Raw genomic sequence first — 21,585 nt, forward strand, 5'->3', positions numbered from 1 at the left:
TCGTTGTTTCTATTGAACCAAAGAAAAGAAACTTGAAAAATTAGAATTTATAATTCATCAGCATAAGTAATTATAAATAATGTTCTCTAAATAATTATTTTTCCTATATGTCAATGATAATCAGTTACATATTATGAAGAAAAACTGGCACCCACAGTAACAAAAAATAATCAAAGGAGGAAACAATTATGAATAAATTTAGCAAGAAATTTGTGGGAACTTTTGTAAAGCAGAAGAAAACTTGACTCAGCTAGGACCATACAGCAAAGTTGAACATGTGGAAAATCAGCCAAGCATAGGTTTTGACACTATCAAAATCAGTCTACACATTTAGCACAATCCATTTTGTACTTATCTTCTTGCTTTTTTGTTTGTTTCCTGCTCTTCCATTGTTTCTTTTGTGTGCCTTTTATGTTTATTAACATAGTTAGTACATATTCAATTGCTTCTGTTTAGTAAAGTTTTATCATTTTTATAGCAAGAGCAACTGGCAGACAGATGGTTTAGGATATTCATTTCATTGAATTATATGTTTCAAGACACCTAAGATATAGGATTATACTCTACTTTATAATACATAATGATACTGAGTGTCATTACCATATTGTTAGAAATTTTCTTTTGGAAAAAATAGTGATTTGACAAACTAACTAAAATGTCCTTGATGTTTTATAAATAAGGCAAATTTAAAAAGGACACCCATGTGAATAAAACACTGAAAAGCACCCTTATCACTCAGAAAATGCTGCTATTTTATCAATGACTGTTAGAAATATACTTATAGTTACACTTATAACTAGAAACACACCTAGCCTAATTAATTAAAGAGTGCTCAACATGGGGGAGGAAGGATGGAGCACCTGAACAGGTACAAATACTTACTTAAAAGGAATAAGCATTACAGCTAAACTTGTAATTGTATAAAGTGGTAACTGAGAGCATATAGACATGTATTAAAAGGTGTCTATAGACATGTATTAAAAGAGGTCATGAGCCTTCAAATTAAACCCAGGCTGATCCCAGGTACCATTTCTCTGTCCTACCTACAAGTGAATTATGTGCCAGGAAGGTTAAAGAGCTCAACATCCACTCCTGGTTGTTGAAGGGCATATATTCTGCTGTGCTGGACACCAATGGTTAGTCCCAAACTCCTTCCCCTCTCTTCTCTTATTGCTGAGATCTCGGCACCTCAGGAAGCAATAACCACCTTAGAGGCCTTTCCAGATAGGACCATGATTGCAGGTGTGAGCAGTGGGAAGAAATCATAAGACTGTCTTGATTTTGCAAGATGATAGAATCTTCCACTGCAGAGGGTGCCTGAGGATACAGTTTAAATCTGGTCCATTAAATTAAAAGTCCCTGCAGTGTTGTTTCGACACACCTACGGTAATAGGGGTGATTGATAATAAATTTCCTCTAAACACACGGGGTCACCAGATTTCACTTGAGACTATTAACCCTTTCCCCCTACACAGCAAATAAATTGCCTTTGGACTCCATTGCTGTGTTTATTGATCTCTACTTTCCTTTTCTCTCTCTCCCCACCCTATCTCATACTGTTGCTCACAACAATTCTAACAGTGTGGTACCCATTTCAGAAAGATTATGAGGTCAAAGCTACCTTCCCAATAATACTGAAATGTCTTTTTCACTCATTATTTCATGAGTGTCCTGAGAGTCATCCGGAGGCTAATGGTGGGATACTGAAACCCAGTTACTGCAGAAGCAGGTATGAGAATCCAGAAACCTGGCATCAAAGAAATTTATGAAAATGTAAAACAATGTCACTCTTTGCACAGTTATTGCTGAAGAAGATATAGACATTTTTACTAAAATAGCTTATTTTTGTTAGCATGTAATGAATTATAGTGTCATTTAAAAATGGATTTCAATATAAATAATTTTAAAGTGTCTATTTTAATTCCTAATATGGTAAATATAAACCTATGTAAGTTATAGAAACAAAAGTTCCTTGGATTTCTCAAGAAATTTAAGAGTATTAAAGTGTCACCAGATGAAAAAGCTTGGGGATTACTGCTCTAGGTGGTTATTTTACACTAATCTTGAGCAACGGGAAAACACATAGAAATGTGGTATAGTCATAGAAGAAATATGGCAACTAATTCATATGCATTTTAATATATATTTTTTATTGATTTCAGAGAGGAAGGGAGAGGGAGAGAGAGGTAGAAACATCAATGATGAGAGAGAATCATGGATTGGCTGCCTTCTGCACGACTCCTACTGGGGATGGAACCCAGAAACCAGGGAATATGCCCTTGACTGGAATTGAACCTGAGACCTTTCAGTCAATAGGTCGATGTTCTACCCATGGAGACAAACCAGCTAGGACTATTAATAAAACTTTTAATATGTGTCTCACCCATTACATTTAGGATCTGAGATGAGAGTCCTCTTGTATTATTTTTTACTACTATAGTAGTATACCCAGCAGTGCCCACTTTGTGTTACTTTAGTTAAGTTGCTTCACATACCTGGATCTTAACAGTCTGCTATGTAAACTGGTGATAGCCCTGACAATTTCAAATATTTTTAATGAATATCAAATAAAATAATGAATGTAAATTTTCTCATACATACCTGAGAGATAATAAATGCTCAAAATGGAGCTTGGGTGATGGGGTAAAGGTCAGTGAGGATGGTGATAGCAGGGAATATAATGGAGGTGTGGTAGTACCCATAGCAGTTATTGTTTTTACTTTTAAATTGAGATGTAACGTTCACATATGACACATCTTAGATATACAGCTCAAAGACCTTTTACATATGTAGTTATGCACCTTGACATCACCCAGGTTAAAATACATCTCTATTGTTTTTGTAAGAATATCAAATTACAGAAATTCATTGTAAAAGGAATTGTAGTGCTCAGTTTGGTAAATTAATGCAATAAAAGTATGCAATGTGTACCAATAGCGAACAAGCACATAATTAGATATCATTTGTGCAACTAACCCTTTCAAGTGCATCAGGTCGTGATTCAGAAGTTAGTTTCATGTTAAAAGTTAGTTTATTTCCTGGCCAGCCTTTGTAAAATTTAATTGTTGCTCTTATATTTTATAGCACTCTTTCTTTAATTTAATAGTTTTCTCTTCTGCACTTAAACTATCGAATGTATCACATAATTGACTTATCTTATTCTAATTGTGTGCTTTCTCCAATAGAAAGATTTCAAGTTGAGTGAGGACAGAGTGGTTTATTTATGCTTTTATGCTCAGAACCTAGAAGATGATGTGACATAGTAAGTGCCCATTCAGAACTTGCTAAGTATGTGTTGAAACAATGCTACATTTAAAATATATGGATAATGCAATTGTTAAATTATACAACTTTACAATGATAAGTTTTAAAATATTTATACTGTTGAAAATAAGAGAAATAAAAACCAGAGTTTTTTGATAGTTTTCTTTCTGTTTATATAGTTGTTTGTTCTGGATATTATTTATTCAATAAATTAAATTAGGGAAAAGCAATAAGAAAAAGAGAGAAGGTATATGACATGATTTATCCCACTTGCTATCTGACCTTAGAATGACTGGTGATAAAAGCCAGTTTGGTAATTAATCCATATGTTTTGTCACGGTATGGTAATATCTTCACCTCTCCAAGTTTCAAATTATAATATATTTCAACTGACCTTTTGGAAAAAAAAATTTCATACACACGTAAATATCTAATGGCAAGAACTTGACAATTTATGGCCAGTACAAATGGAATTTTTGCTAATTTTTTTACAGGCTATGAGAAAGCACAAAATGTACTATGTCAGCAATTTCAAGAAATGAATACAGAGATCAAATAGGCAAATTAGTAAAGTAGAGCTGCTCTGTGAGGCTTGGATACACAATAGGAACTATTCAACAACAGGGGATGGGGAAAGCCATGGTGAGCAAAAACACATGAGACATATCTCAAAGGGATGAATGCTATTGTAAAACTCTACCATTCATTTTCATGAGGATGCAGAATCACAGTCATCTTCTCCGACAGATTTCCCCCCATAGTTGACAGAAACCTATACTTTTATAGGACATCTTTAAATTTTTAAAATTTAACATTTAATTTAAGTGTAAAAATGTTTGATGAATGATTTATAGAGGGGAGAAAACATGTCCTAAAGCTGAAATGTGGTCAGGCCTCCAATTTTTATTTCTGGCCCTGTGGGGTTTTTTTGTTTTTTTGTTTGTTTTGTTTTGTTTTGTTTGTTTTTTAACAGTGTTTAGTCACAAACCCAGGAACACATTAAATGTTCATTTATGTGAGCACAGGTTCAAAACACAGGCACACTATTCTCTACAGTTGGATTACATTATTGACTAATATATTCACAGACTTCAATTACAATTTTAGGGGAGACTTTTTTGTTATTTTTTGCTTTTAATTGCTCTTTTAATTTGATAGAGCTTGTAAAATGTTAATTTTTATTGCAGCTAGCATTTTTGTCAAGTAGCAAATGATATATTTGCTCTTGAAAGAAATCCTTTAAACAAACAAACAGAAAAAGGAAACTAGTATCTTAATTTATTATTTCTGAGAACCAAATTCTTTGTCACATTTAAAAAATAAGTATACTGTATACTTATAATTTTGAATCAATTTAATCCCATATTTCTTTGTCTGTCTTCATGGCATATCAAGAAAAAAGTAATTATATTTCTTATGTATACATTTAAATCTTGCTTGAAAAACACATATTGTCCTCACTCAGTCTATTTGATTCTTTCTCTTTTAATAACAGAGTCAATTTCTCAGCCTCTTAATCATTTTCACTGCTTCTTCCTGGATATTCTCCAAATTATCTGTATTCTTGAACTTGTAGAGCTTTTGAAGGAGCATAATCTATAGAGATAATTAAAGTAAGAATTAAGTATTGCTAAATTGTCTTTTGACAGTGATTGTGAAAGTCTATATTTCATTAAAATGATGTAAAATGCAGTAATTTTTTACTATCCAATACTTGCCCTCCACCTTTAGATTTACTCTCTATTTTTAATAATTTGATACTTTGGAATAGCATGAGTTCAGGATATGGACTACATAAGTTGAAAATGATGAGAATAGAGAAGTGATTAAGGAATGGGTGGCGGAAAATCTTTGTTTCTAATAATCAGAGAACCTCCGTGAGGCAAGGAGAATCATCTCTAGGCACAGGTTGATGTGTTTTATTCTTGCTTCTATGTCTTTATGTATGGTTATTCGGACATTCATTATGCACCTGCAGTGATGGAAGACTTATTGCCACCCACAGCACTCCATTCCATTCTTAGTTAAATGAAAGGATCAGAAAGCTTTTCCGAATTTCTGCCCTAATCTCTCTGTTGGCCAGTAGCACCCAATGAGTAAGGAGTAGAGTTAGAATTTGAACCCAGGGCTCTACTCTAGAACCCAATATTCTTTACCACTGAGTGTTTCTGTATTGTATGAAAATACCACAGTTCATTACACATCTTTTCTACATTGCACAACAGACATGCCGGAAATCAAATAGCTCACATAATCTCAAGCAGAGTCCTTACATACTTAAGTTTATATTAATATTGGGAAATTTTAGGCTTCCTGGCCTGATCTTGCAACTGTATGGTATCAACCAGCCCATAAGAATCAGAGAACTACTTGGGAGGTGATAGGTTAGTAATCTTGAGACAATTTACTGACATATTAAATATATCTAATTAAAAACAGTACCATTTTTTTCATCAACCTTATCATAAGTTAATCAATTGGTTGGTTAATGAAAACAAAGTAAATCAAAACTGTTTTGATTTTTGAAGGTATGAGGGCTTATTAATATTGTGACTTCATGTCAAAATAATTTGATGTCAGGAGACAAAAAATAGGAATATAGTTGAAAGCGTAATATTTAACTTGCTCAAATTTATTTTTATGCTTTATGCTACAGGAACAAAGGCAAAGGAAACAAAGTATTTTATCAATATAGATATTTTGTAGACAACCAATGTTTTTCTTGATCAAAGAAAACCTATAAAGATGTGTATATTGACCCTTTCCTAATTGACAACGCCATTGTTTAATTAAATTGCAGCTTAATATTTGCAATAATTAACAAAATAAATTGATTCCACTCTCTGTAACATTTTGAATAAAACCTGAAGTACATGACTTTAAAATACATCAACTTTTATATTTAGATTATTAATTAAAAGTTTAACTTCAGATGCTATTTAAATGAATGCGTTTGATTAGATTAAAAAGTTATTTATTGATAATTTATTTCTAAATGAGTCAATGTAAGTTATCTGGCCCAGTTTAACTCATTTTCTACTTAATAAATGTTTAAAATAGATTTGTGCTAAAGTATCTTAGAAAAAAAACACTATATTATTTCCTAGAAAGAAAACAATGTTTAATAAAACTAGCCAAAATTGTACAAAAGCTGTTTTTTGGTTTTTGCAACTTTTATTATACTATGGGTGTCATGCTTTAGGAATAGGATTCAAGCCAGTGTAAAAATATGGTAGGGTATTTTCACTTTTTCTTTTTATCATATGCAACACTTCAGGTATCATCTAAATTATCTATTTAAAAATAATTTGACTCAATTTCTCTCTGTAACTGTTGTAGAACAGTACTTTTTCTTGAAGTTATCTTTTTTGATGACTACCAATTTTGCAAATAGACACTTTTAAGATATTTTTAAGTAAATGGACATATTATCATATGTTATTTATATGATAAAAAGAAAATAATTTAAGTCAATCACTAATGTAACAGGATACAATCCATACTTTCTAATATTGGAAATTAAATGACCGGATATGAAGTGTTTGACTTGTCTCTCCCAGTTTGTGTAGGACACGAAGTTTATCCCTCCCTTGCTTGACCTTGATAGGCTCACAGTTACATGAATAAATTAGAGGATGTGCCTGGAACTCAGGGGGCAACTCTAGAGGCTAATTTGGTTGGTCCTCTCACAGTCCAGAGCTCTACCACAGTCAATGATACAATCACAGACATTAGACCAATTAGCGAGGCAGCTCCTGTTTTGAGGCAGAGAAAAATAAGCTGCCACAAATGCCTCACAACTTTATTATTGCAATTGATCACATTTATGAAGACCTCATAAAGTTGCAAACAGTTATAATACAAAAAGGCAGTTATAACAATGCAAAGTGGTCCATCATCACATCTTGATGACAACTTTATTACTGCTGTGCACCAGTATTGTACGGGGGAATCTAGTAGCTATAAGTTATTTTGAAGAGAAGCAGCACAGCAGGCTGGAACATTACAGTGTAAAATTTATTTTTCATGAGACACAGTAATTATATGTAACAGTTACCAAAGTGTCTGGGAACAACAGGATCTATTAAGATCCCACAACAGAGACATCTCCTTTATGTGCATTGGGAAAGGCAATAACCATTACTACCTGGGTAGGAAGACAGGCTCTGCCACTCATCCTTGGATTGCCTACAAGTCACTGTCCAGGTGACTGGCAAAGATGGGGTTTAATAACATGAGTTCTCATGGAGCTCAACAGAGCATGAAACTTAAGGGCCTCTAGCTGTGGAAGGGAGTTGGCATTTGCCAGCATCTAGTTATGAGAGTCAGGAGGAAAAAGGGTTTAATATTACCTGCAATCTATTACCTTTTTATTCTTGAACATTTATAGATTTTTTTATGAAAGCAGGTAATAAGCATAAGAAACAACAATATAATTAAGTTCCTTAGAAACTTTCTTTTAAAAAAATCTATTACATCAGTCTTAGGTTAGTTGGATAATCAGAATGTCACAGTGTAAGTTTCAAATATGTTGTCTCTCCTTCAGACCTATGTCCTGGATTCTTCTTAGAAATGATCAAATTCCTGAGATTGTACTGAATTTAACTTGAGTCTCTGGTACTCTAGCATCTTCTCTTAACTATAGAGTTATTTATCTTTTTTAAAAAATATATTTTTATTGATTTCAGAAAAGAAGGGAGACGAGAGAGAGAGAGAGAGAGAGAGAGAGAGAGAGAGAGAGAGAGAGAGAGAGATATCATAATGAGAGAGAATCACTAATTGGCTGCCTCCTGCACACTGCAACTGGGCATGTGCTCTAACCTGGAATTGACCCGTGACCTCCAGGTTCATAAGTAAACACTCAACCACTCTCTTTTTTATTACTCATTAAAAAATATTTATTAAATGCTTTCTCTTCTTGCCCCTTCAGGCCAATGAGTGGCGAAGGCTCTAGCCCCCAAAGGACTTCATTATTCTAGGTTTGTTGCCTTTTATTTGCTCACATTTGAAAAAAACAATTATCTTCAGTTTTAAAAGTATTACAGATGTCTCACTTTTTTCTCCATTAACCCCCTCCATGCTTTTCATTAAAAAATTTTTTCTCCCATCAACTCCTCCTCAATGAACCCGTAGCTAGAATCCTAACTGATAAATGTGTTTATGTTTTCACATGAGGACTTGGTATTCTACCTGTCAGGTTGAGTGGTTTCTCTTTACATTTTCTTTATCCTCATTTCTTAATCTGTAAACCAAAGAATATATAAGTACTAATCTGAGTTTCTGAAATTCAATGAGATAAGACATGCAAATTACTTATCATACTGCCAAGGGCATTGTAAAGAATCACTAATTTAACTTTTTAGATGGAAATTTACTCTTGCTGCCTTTTTCTTGCATGATCCCTAATATCAAGAGTTTTTATTGTTTTGTATTTATTACCACTTTGGTGAGCTATTTCCCATAAACTTCAAATTTAAAGCTATCCTGTTATTTCACAATAAGATATTCTTCTCATAATATCAGATTAAGATTCTGAATGTTGCTGGCATAAGAATAGCATCTTTCTTGGAATCCTAGTGCTGATAGATATATGATAGATATATCTATATATCTATGCCTAAATCTTTATCTCTATTTCTATCTATAACTAGATATATAGATATATATTTATTTATAAATTAGATATATATTATACTCATATATAAATAAATAACCTGGAGTCCTAGAACTGACATATATGTCCTGTATAATAAAAGCCTAGGTGGTGCCCTAGCCAGTTTGGTTCGGTGGATAGAGCATCAGCCTGCGGACTGAAGGGTCCCAGGTTTGATTCCGGTCAAGGGCTTGTACCTTGGTTGCGGGCACATCCTCAGTAGGGGGTGTGCAGGAGGAAGCTGATCGATGTTTCTCTTTCATCGATGTTTCTCTCTCATCGATGTTTCTAACTCTCTATCTCTCTCTTCCTCTATGTAAAAAATCAATAAAATATTTTTTAAAAAAGCCTAGGTAGCATCACATGCAATTTCATCACAAGATGGCTGCCACAAGATGGCCACCCTCACATTATCACAAGATGGCTGCCACATAATGGTCGGCAGGGCAGGACAGTTGTGGGCTATCAGGTCAGCAGGAAAGAGCAGTTGGGATCGATCAGACCAGCAGGGAGGGCAGTTGGGGGCGATCGGGCCGGCAGGGGAGAAGTTAGGCATCAATCAGGCCAGCAGGGGAGCGGTTAGGAGGCGATCAGGCTGGCAGGCAGAAGCTGTTAGGGGCAATCAAGCAGGCAGGCAGGTGAGCAGTTAGGAGCCAGCAGTCCCAGACTGTGAGAGGGATAGGGCCTAAACCAGCAGTCAGACATCCCCCCAAGGGGTCCCAGAATGGAGAGGGTGCAGGCCGGGCTGAGAGACACCCCCTGTGCACAAATTTCATGCACCAGTCCTCTAGTATATATACACATATACTATTATTTTTGAGTCCTTTTACTATGTAAAATAAAAATATTGTATCACAATAGTAATTTTTAGATGGTTAAAATTTCATTAATATTGCAGCTGGAATATGTTCCCCTTGTTTTAAAACATTTCTCAATTAGAAAGCTTTTGAATTTATATATGTATTATGTGATTTTTTTATTTTATCACAATTATTTAACATTTCATATAATTTTTAACTGGAGTTTCTGTTTCTCTTTTATAGAAACCAAATATTTCTGCACCTCTGTAGTATGACAAGCTCTACTTTAACATTTTCTTTTGAATTATTTTGTGTATTATTTTGTGATAAATTCACTGAACCTTCAAAATAATGACACTTCCCTTCATCTGTTAGTCTTTATTTCTCCATAGGCATAACTCTGTTTGTAAAAAGGCTCAGATATGGATAATTTCTTTGGTTCAGTTTTTCATCAAATTAATGGCTTGAGATAAAAATGATGTTCTATGTTTCTGCATCTAGTTCAATCTTGGCTTATCATAACCAGCATTCACCTGGTACAGATTGTTGAGGGGCCATCTTGTTTGTATGTCTTGTTTTCCTTTCTTTTTACCCCTTCATTTTATTTTCCATCACTATTTATCCCCCTTATACCCTTTTACACTCTTCCACATCCCTGCCCCCATAATTACTGTTGTCCATGTCTATGAATTCTCTCTCTCTTTTTGTTTTTCTCATACAAGGCCTATGGATGCTTCTCAGACTGCATTATCAACAGGAATGCTTTCCTGCTCTTTCAACTCTGTTTGCAACCCCCAATCATAAAGACACATAAATCTCCTTTCTCATGGAGTTTAACCACCAATCGCATGAGCCTCAGTATCAGAGAATATGAGAACTATGCCCCAAATTACACAGCTTGTTAATAATAAAGTTGGCAATAAAAATCTAGTATAATGCATGGAACAGAAGATAAGTTTTGGAAATATAAAACTTATGTTTATATTCCTGCTTTACTATATACTGATCCATAGCTCAAATGATCTAGTAATCTCTGTGGCTCAGTTTTTGGAATTAATAATAAGAAAAATAAAAATAAAATATTTTCAAGAAAAGACTGGTGTGTGTCATTTGAAACAATGCATATGAAAACCTGCAATTGTTAATCTACTGACTCCCAGCACACGCTTATCTGCCTCATCATAATCTGTCTCCTGTTTCATTTCTTCACATATAACCTTTAAGTACTACTAGTGTTAAGTGAATAATCACTATTATTAATACTATTTTAGTCATTACTACTTTATATATTGCCCATATTGATATTTACCTTAGGAAACAATGAATAAGATATAGCAGTTGATTGTTTGATACATTTATATATTTTTATTTTGGAAAAATCCATGTCAGTAAGATAATACTCCAAATATTAGAAACCTCTCATTTCTCTCACTTTGTCATTGAATAAAGATTTTTTTTTATAGCTTTATTTTATTTTTTTATGATGTGATAAGACCCCCTTAAGGATCCCGAGTCTGATTATGTTTTTCTTGCTATTTTTTTTTTACTTCCATCTCCCCTTCACTAATGCAGCCCAAACTGCTGAATTTTTCATGGAACAGATAGTGTCATTGTACACAAGATAATGGCACTCAAGTACATCCATCTGCTTGTTAGTTCTGACTACACTGATTGCAATTCTACTGAAAGAATATATACCAAAAAATGATTTTTTTCTGTTTTTTTGTGGTATTAAAATGCATATTTGCATAAGGGAACTATAGAGGGACTCATATACATACACAAGGTAAGAGGGGAAAATGCACTGAGAAATTAAGCAATGGTCCCTGGGACTTACACAAGAATAGCAGTTTACTTTTTCTCAAAGATGGATTTGAAATCCAGATGAGTTTTATGACTCGATGATTTTGTTCTTCCATCAGCTAAAGAACAGAGGGTGGAAAACTTCTTTTCTTTGCTATGATTGACAGGGCCTAGGTAGTTCCTCCAAAGGTTGGAAAGTAGAGTCCTTGTTAATATCTGGGATGGCAGTGACTAGAGGGAGCAGGAGAACAAGACTTCTTCCTCTAGCATCTCCCAGGCTCCATGGGTGTTGAAGAGGTAGGAAGGATGAAGAGAAGATCAGAATAGAAGAGATCGAGAGAAGAGAGAGGGAGAGATATAGAGAGAAAAGGCAAGGAAAGTGTGTCCTTCTATCTGTCCTTTCATGACCTGGAATTTGGCCTTTGCTCCTAAAATGAACGGATAATCATCAATCTGATTCAGTCCAGAAGAGCTCATTAAATTTCTCACATCTCATCTCAAAGGCAGGGTTTATTTCTGTCTATATTGTGAATTGTTTAAAATGTATAAACACTATCTACTTCTGTCTTCTTATTCATAAATGCTGAACTTATTCATTTATTTATTTTGCTATTTTAATTGTCATTCTCATCTTCAGGAGTCAAATGGAAACTTAATTATGTGTGTTGGTATATGCATAACCATTATGCTATAAGATGTTGTTTTGGCTGCACTTGTCTTTGTCCTATTCAACAACAGTCTGTTTATAGCTTTATTTTAATGACTTAATCTTGTAATAGTCTGAGATATTTAATCTCAAAAACTATATTTGAAGGAATATACATTTTCATTATTGATTTTACCAAGCAAAAAGTGATCATTTATGAAAAATGTGTAACTTGCTCATGTTTGGGAAAAATATAACCTAGACATGCACATGTTGTTTTCCTTTAAATTTGAACTTGATAATATAAAATGAGCTGAGCATTTTTAACTGCACCCTTCTTTAAACTGCCTCATGGAAAGATGTTAGTTGACAAAGATTAATTGAAATATAAGATAAAATTATTAATCTGAATTTTATCTTTAGAATATTTCATGTCTTATTTGGTGGAATAATTAGATAAAAATTTAACTCTGCAATGTTTTTGAGGAGCATCCACTTTTCATCACTGACCTACCCGGGGGTGACATTTTCCCTGGAGCCGATAGTTTCTTATGTTTCTTTGTTCACTTGACACTTTGATTGCCTAGAAAACAGGTGCACAGATGGACTCTTTTCTTCACCCTTTATTCTTTTACATAAGTGAAGGTGACAACTTATTAGAAAAAAAATATTTTAAAAGTAATGCACATGTATGGTTCTATTCAAGGTGAGAAGCAGGAATATAGACTGAGATTTCTTATTTAAATAATTTTTACCTTTGCCTACTTTTAGCCCTGAGGGGGAGCATTTTTGTTTTATTTATTTGATTTCTGAGGTACAGAATCACTCTTAGGTGTTGAGTAAACAATATATCGTTTAATAATGCAATCAATTCCCCTAACACAAAATCCTGGGCATGTGTACAGTCAGGACGCAAGAGACTGGTTAATTCCATTACTCCAGGGCTCGGCTCCCTTCACTCTCAGGAGCCCAAGCATCAGGTCAAGGCCTTCTGCTGGTTCAAGTGGAAAGGGGAAAGGTATGCTCTCTGCATTTCCTCAAAACTTCCATCACTCAGGCCTCTTGATATATATTTTTTTGTATTTTTTTTTCTTTTTAGGCCTCTTGATATTTTAAAGCAGGAAATGATGTACAAGGACATAAAGACTTACAAAATACTGGACATGAATAGAGGCGCCAGACCTAGACTGAGGTTCCAAGAATCCCTCCCAGAGCATTATCCACGAATGGGTTTACCAAGGGATCTAGAAGGGAGGCATCTAGAAGAGATCTAGAAGCAGAAACTACTAGAACTATTGACTTCTAGAGCAGTGATGGCGAACCTATGGCACGCGTGTCAGAGGTGACATGCGAACTCATTTTATTTGTTGAGTTTTCTTTGTTAAATGGCATTTAAATATATAAAATAAATATCAAAAATATAAGTCTTTGTTTTACTATGGTTGCAAATATCAAAAAATTTCTATATGTGACACGGCACCAGAGTTAAGTTAGGGTTTTTCAAAATGCTGACACGCCAAGCTCAAAAGGTTCGCCATCACTGTTCTAGACCATACTGTCGTAGCCTCTGCTGCTGCTGCTTCCCTTACTGCCACCACCGATGCTGCTGAAAGTAGCTTTTCTACTCCCCAGCCAGCAGCTGGAATGTGCTGCTGTGGAATCTCCCAGCACCTCCTTGGCTCTGCTGTCCAGGAGCAGTCGCTAAAGCAGCTACTGTTTTAAGATAATCAGATAAAACTTTTGCTTTCTTAAAATTACAGTTTACTTTTATCTTAAAGATTTCAAACAAACATAAAATAACATAACAAAGCACAGTTTGCTTCTTATACTCTTATACTGTTTTATCTTGGATTCACCTTTATTTTTATAAATATATGTAATTTATAAGTACAATTTATTTGTAGTTTACATATATTATTCAGCATTTGAAGTTCATTGCTTTCCAAAAGCACTGTAATGATCTTATTCCACTATATTCTGGTCTCTCTTTGTTATTGGAAGCCTGTGATCAGCTTCATATTAACTTTTAGATAAAGTTTCTTGAGGTTTTTTTTTTTTTTTTTTTTTTTTTTTTTTTTTTTTTTTTTTTTTGTCATTGTTAAGCTCTCTCAGTCTTATTTGGATTCTAGATATTCATTATGTAACATCCCAAATGTTTGTTTCATGTTTATTGCTCAGACAATTGTGTACATGGACTTTGAGAATTTATGTTTCTAAACAATTCCGCTGTTGTTTTGCTTATAACTTATCTTTCTTAGACCGTAGCTATACTTTTAAACATTTTTATTACGCATTGTCTAACATTTTTCATATGACCTTAGTTTTCTATAACATTGGTTTTCATCAATCATGGATTGATTCTAGTGTGGAGTATCTTTAACATTGGCCTTTCAAGTAAGTAATTGGTCCACGTAAGTAATATTTTAGCTAGCCAGAACTATCCAATAAATTGACGACGCTTTTTAATACAGAAAAATAAACTAATTTAATGTCTTAACTTTTTCAACAGGTCTAGTTCAGCTCAGTGTTACCAGCATTTAAACAGTCTCTCCTCCTTTGAAAAGCTGGATCTCAAGTTAGAGTGGGTATAATTTATGGCAAAACCCAACAAACATCCTTCTGTGCAGGTGAGAGTCTAATTACAGCTTGACTAACAACAGATGGCATTATTTTAACACCGAGAAATGCTGAGAGAGACACTGATTCTCTCTCAAGAGTAGTGATGGCCTGAGATGCTTGGCTTTTAAATGAGACCCTTGTGATTGGAATTCATAAACTTGGGCAGGAGCGGGATGTATCTACTGCCAAGTGCATAAGACACATTTAATTACAGTCACATTGCTAAAGGTCGAATATGCCCCAGGCACGTAAAAACAAAAAGCAAAAGATAAATACTTTCTTTTTTAAAGTCTTTATCAGAAACTTTTGTCTCAATAGTGGGGACATTCTGGAGTAAAAGAAAAATAAATAAATAAATATCCTATCTAATAAAAGAGAAACATGGCAATTAGCTGTAAGTCCCATACCCTTCCCATTGGATAACTAGTATATAAAAGATTTTAAATACATTTAATTATTTCAGTAAGTACTATTGGCTCTACTATAAAAATGAGTCCAGATTCTGGCCTTGTCTCAATTCTCATTTATTCCACTGATTTCATCCAAGACATGGCAGTTCTCACCATTACTATTTCAGTAGACTCCTACCAGACTCTTTGAAAGCACTATTCTCTAGTGTCTATTTTCAACATACAATCCTTTTCTTTTTTTAATTTTTAGAAACTAGAGAGAAGAATGCAATAAACTGCCATGTAACCATCAACAAGTGTCAATATTTTGTCAACCTTGTTTTGTCTACCCCATTGTTCCCCGTTCCCAGTTTTCCAGTAATTCTTTTAAACTTGAAGCCAGAGTAAGTTACTCCTATGCTCACAACTTCCCCAAAGCTTCCAAACTTAAGGAAGTAGAAGTCCAACCCTTTCAATAACCCACATTTCTTATATCATCTGCCACCAATGACCCCGCTACCCTCTCACAACTCCCTCCTCCTCTCATTCTGCTCCAGCCACTGGCCTCCATGGTGTTGCTGGAACACACTGGTCAGTTCCCACAGTAGAAATTTGCACTTGTGGCTGACTCTGCCTAAAGCTTTATCTTCTCCTCACTCCCTTGCTTTATTAAATCAGAACCTCCTTCAGCGTTTTCAAGCCTTTGTTCAAATTTTACTTTTAAGTGAGGAATTTCCTGGGCACTCAATTTAAATTTGTAATCCACCCCATGCTACCTGCCAGCACCCACCTATCCCCTTGCCTGCTTTACTTTTTATCATAGCACTACTTTGTTTACTAATGAAGCCTCTATGTAGCTATATGCCTAGTGCCTGGTAGACACCTGGTTCTCCATAAATATTTTTGAACGATGAACATTGATAATATATTGAAAGTTTTGTGTTAAGTTGAAATGCTTATCATGTTTCAATAGTGACCTAACATGCTACTTTTATATATTTTTTAAACCCTTTAGCATACAGTTGTGTTGCTACCTAAGAGGTAAATGAAACCTTTCCTTTTTTTTTCAGCCCCTGCTATTGACAGCCCCATGGATGCCCTGAGAAACCAAACTTCTTAGGAGTTTGGTACCTCCTTTCAGTTAATATTGCCAAAATTTCTGGTAGGAGGGCAGCATGATGTGAGGGTAATATTTAGCAATATTGAACAGCTCTTTTTTGGGGAAATAAAAGACTGATAATTAGCGTTACTAATTTCAATTTCAAAAGTGTTTATATGTACTACTGAAATGGAATTTTTGGACTGGAACCCGGATTCTTTGTCCACAGGAATCGAAGAATGAATCCACAGACAGAAGGTGGTATAGTAAAGGTGGAGATTTATTGAAGAATAAGTACAGGCTCCCACATGGGGAGAGGGAAAGAGTCCCACAGAATGGACTCCGACATGGAGAGGGGGAAAGGGTCCCACTTAATTCCTTTTCCCTGTGGTTAATAAAGGCTGCAGGTCCTGGTGCCATGATATCCCCTCTGATTTATCACTATTCCCTTGGACTGGTTACTATAATAACTCCTGGGCTCAAAGGTCAAACCTCACATGGGAGATGTGAGGTTCTCACCCCCTCCTTTCTTATTATTTTCCTATTCCCTTTGGGCTTGCTTCTTCTTCTTCTGAATGAAGGGCTTCCTTCCCTTTATTTTGTAAATATAGACCTTTTGCTGTTCCCAGCTCCCTCATTCTATGGAAATATACCTGTTGTAGCTTTTCAGCTTCCCTAGTCTATGGAAATATACCTTCTGCTGCTCTGCAGCCCTGTGCTTCCTCCATGGTCCCCTTAATTTCTAAAATTTCCTAAAACCTGTCTTTTTCATCCCCCCAAATTCCTGTTTCACTACCACTATGGCCAGTATCTAGCTACCTACAAGGAGTCCCAGAATTGATTTGGGGAGAAATCCACTGTTTTAGAGCTATCATATGTGTATGATAGATTCAAGGAACCCCAAGAGTCTAGATGAGGTGTCAGCGAATGATGGGTTGTGGGTCAAATCTGGCTTATCACTTATATTTATAAATAAATTTTTTGAACACTGCCACACCCATTCATTCATGTGTTATTTGTGGCAGTTTACATGCTGCAAAGACAGAATTGAATAGTTGGGATAGATTGTCTAGCCCACAAAGCCCATTACTATCTGCCCCTTTATGAAAAAAAAAATGTGCTAACCACTGGCCTTGATTATAGTAAAATGTAGAAAAGTAATTAGGTATCAGTGGAATTGTTTATTATCTTTGTTTTTAATATAATTTGCTTAATTGTAAGTTTATATAATTTAATTTTTAATAACAGCTATGCTTAGCTACAAAAACAGAAATTTCTTGAAATGTAATAGTTGACTCTCACAAGTTGGTACTAGCCAGATCCAACACACCACTGGGAAAAGGGATTTCTTGAACCCATTTTCTTTTAAGTACTCATATTTTCTTTCTCAATAATACTTTTTATAAGCTCAGTACAATTAAAATTGCTTAGAATATACATATATAAGTATATTAACTTGATTATTTCGGATAAAGTGTTTCTAGATATCATTTGGTCAGTTAGTCATTGAATATTCCTGGACAACTATTAGGGAATTTAGCAATGAATAAAAGAGGCAGAAGCTAAGGAGGTAACATTTGGGTTAAGATGGTTTGATGAGGGGAAGGAGATACAAGGAAAATATAGGAATAGAGTAGTTCAATCACAAATATTGACAAGTGCAAAGGGTCTGAGGCAGGAACAGGTTAAATGCGTTTGAATGACAGACGGAAGGCCATAATGACTCTGGTGAGATATAAGTTGGTTGAGAAAGGAGATGAGGCCTGAAGTGGGGGCCTTGCAGGTAATGTGTTTTAAAATGTTTCTTATTATATAATTAAAAAACAATGAAAAGGTTTTAAACTGGGCTATAACCTAATCTAATTTGCATTTTCATGGCTGTTTGGAAAGGAGCAGTGTGAATGATGTCCAGAAGACTCATTAAGAAGGCTGTTGATGAGAGTCAGTAAAAGTAAAACTAAAGCTGTAACCGTTCAATATATTTCGATACATTTTAAAAGTCAATTAAAATATTTTACAATGCTTGCCCTATAAATTTGCCAAGTGGTCACATTATTGTAATTATTAAACAATACTTTGTTTGTATTCATTTCTCTTCCAAGTTTCCACCTGAGCACAGGGCAGACCTGCATAGTTAAAATTAGATTTTGTCATTGTTTTCTGTTCATGTAAGCCCAACCTCATTTGGACCTGCTTATGTACTTTGCAAATTCTTCCTCCATGGTATCCCTTCTCAGGCCAATTGGAGGCCAAATCTAACAATCTGAATTGTTTGTATGGATTACACATAAGTAGCTGGCGATTACATTCCAGAGGAAAATTCCCAGCTGGTCTTTTGAGCTACAGGATAACAACAGAGAAGAAAATGCTCTCTTTATCTTCTTATGTGAGATAATTGTGATACTAACTTTTGGAGATAAATCTCATTTGTTGCAGGGAAAATAAGAGAGTGAATGTGTAGCATACATATTTTTATTTCCCCTATAAGAGAAGTCAACTTGCAATTATTCTTGTCTTGTGGAGTTTAAGGAACTCTCAAGAAGAGAGACAACTGCCCTGGCTACAGACCCTTGGTTATTTTTTTTTTTTAATACTGATACGGAATTTTTGGACTGAAACCCGGATTCTTTGTCTGCCAGAATCAAAGAATGAATCCATAGACAGAAAGTGGTATAGCAAAGGTGGAGATTTACTGAAGAATAAGTACAGGAGAGGGACTAAGTAAGAATAAGCACAAGAATAAGTAGAGAGAGGGAAAGAGTCCCACAGAATGGACTCCCAAGTAGGGAGGGGGAAAGGGTCCCACTGAGTTCCTGTTCCCTATGGCTTATAAAGGCTGTAGAACCTGGTGCCTTGATAACCCGCTGATTGGTCACTATTCCCTTAGACTAGTTACTATAGTAACTCCTGGGCTCAAAGGTTGAGCCCCCCTCCTTCCTTATTGTTTTCCTATTCCCTTTGGGCTTGCTTCTTCTCCTTCTGGATGAAGGGCTTCCTTCCCTTTATTTTGTAAATATAGACCTTTTGCTGTTCCCAGCTCCCTCATTCTATGGAAATGTACCTGTTGCAGCTCTCTAGCTCCCCCATTTTATGGAAATATACCTTCTGCTGCTCTGCAGCCCTGTGCTTCCTCCATGGTCCCCTTAATTTCTAAAATGTCCTAAACCTTTCCTAGCTTACCCCTAAAATTCCTGTTTCAATGCTATCATGGAAAAGCAGGCTTTCAATTTATAAATATTTCCTAACCCTATTTCCCATTCCTCAACTGCAACAACAGAATTCCTTTCTGTGGGCAGTGAACACTTAGCTCAGAGAGTTCCCAGAAGAGTGAATTTTAGTAATTATCCTCCAGGGCCTCAACTGCTCTAGTACCTTCTCTTGTGGACTCTCATTGATCAATGACTAATATCATGACACAGTATCGATCAAGAGCCAAGTTCAGCATGGTTAAGTGCTGGGGAGACAGGATTTGATTTCTAGATCTGGTGCTTTCTAGCTGCTTAATCTCACTGTGCTACCATTTCCTTATATCCCACCTCACAGGTTTGTCAAGTAAATTAAATTAAATAAAGGTTCCACTTTCCTAGAGAAATATCTTTATATTTGCTTTTAGGTAAAAGGCATAACAAAGTCAGATATAGATCCTGTTTAGAAAATATGGGCAGGCTAAATATCCACTTCCAGGTAAGAAGTATACAGCAGTCAGAGATAAAGGGAATAAAAGAGCTAAAATAACAAGTTTGGGGAGTGGAAGGGAGTTTAGTTTTTCCTGTAATAATGTTTCTTGACTATAATTCCCATTTCAACTGTAGTCTACATTTTTCCCGATTTTCAATTTGTTGTTTTTTTTAACTTAACACACCAATGGAAATTAAAATTGGCACTCCCATTTGATCTAGTGATCCCACTTCTAGGAATATGTCCTGAGAAATCAGAAACAGCAATCAGAAAGGATATATACACCCTATGTTCACAGCAGCACAATTTACAATAGCTAAGATTTGGAAACAGCTTAAGTGCCCATTAGCAGATGAGTGGATTAAAAAACTGTGGTATATCTATACAATGGAATACTACACTGCTGTAAAAAAGAGAGAACTCTTACCATTTGCAACAGCATGGATGAACCTGGAGAGCGTTATGCTAAGCAAAATAAGCCAGTGGGAGAAAGAAAAACATAATATGATCTCACTCATATGTGGAATATAATGAAGAACATTAACTGATGAACAAAATAGATTCAGATACAGAGGAGCAACAAAGTGACCATCAAACTTCAGAGAGAAAGGGGAGGGGGGGAGTAAGAGATCAACCAAAGGACTTGTATGCATGCATATAAGCATAAACAATGGACACAGACAGTAGAGGGGGGTGAGTACATGTCCTGGGGGATTAGAGTGGCTAGGGAGAGGTCAATGGGGAAAAAGGAGACATGTCTAATACTTTAAACAATAAATAAATAAATAAATAAACAAACAAACAAATAAATAATATAAATAAATAAAATGCCTTGTGGCTTTACTCAGCAGTGAAGATACTGGTTTCTTCTAGTTCTGTTCTTCCTAACAAGATAGCTACTAAACCACAGAGTACTTAAAACGTGGCTAAGCAACTGAATGTCTAAATTTTTTTAAACAGTTCTGTTGAGGTATAATTAATATATAAAGAACCGCACATATTTAATGTATAAAATTTGATGAATTTGGACATATGCAAACTAAAGGTTTGATTTTGGGGCATGCAAAATCTGTTTTTAGAATTGATTATTGTATGACTATACATTTTAATTAGGGTGTTTATCTTAATAGATTTTATTGATTAAATATTTAATTTTAAACATTTTCATCAGTGGTAATTTGAATTCAGATGCAGTTTGTTAATTTAATATTTTATTATTGTTATAAAGTTTAGCAATTTTACTCGGCCTTTACTTTCTTTTTTATAAGTTCTAATGTTCATGAAAGTTTAATGAGATAATTGGTAAAGATTCAATAGAGACTAAAATTTAATATACCAGATAAGAAAATAATTTATACTTTGGCCATATTTTATCATATAAGAATTTATCCATTTCTTGATACCTTCACTTTAAATTAGAATAAGAATGTTTAGTGAACATTATAAAAGTTTCAATACTATTTTTATCTTTTTACATACATTTATTAAAATCAGAGTTTAATGCTTAATGCTTAACTTTTTTGGTTTATTTGGTTAATTCTCATCTGAGGACATTTTCCCATTGATTTGTAAAGAGAATGGAAGGGGGAGGGGAGGGAGAGAGAGAGAGAGAGAGAGAGAGAGAGAGAGAGAGA

Source organism: Myotis nattereri, assembly GCF_964212035.1.
Source record: "Myotis nattereri genome assembly, chromosome: 10".
NCBI classification, from domain to species: Eukaryota; Metazoa; Chordata; class Mammalia; order Chiroptera; family Vespertilionidae; genus Myotis; species Myotis nattereri.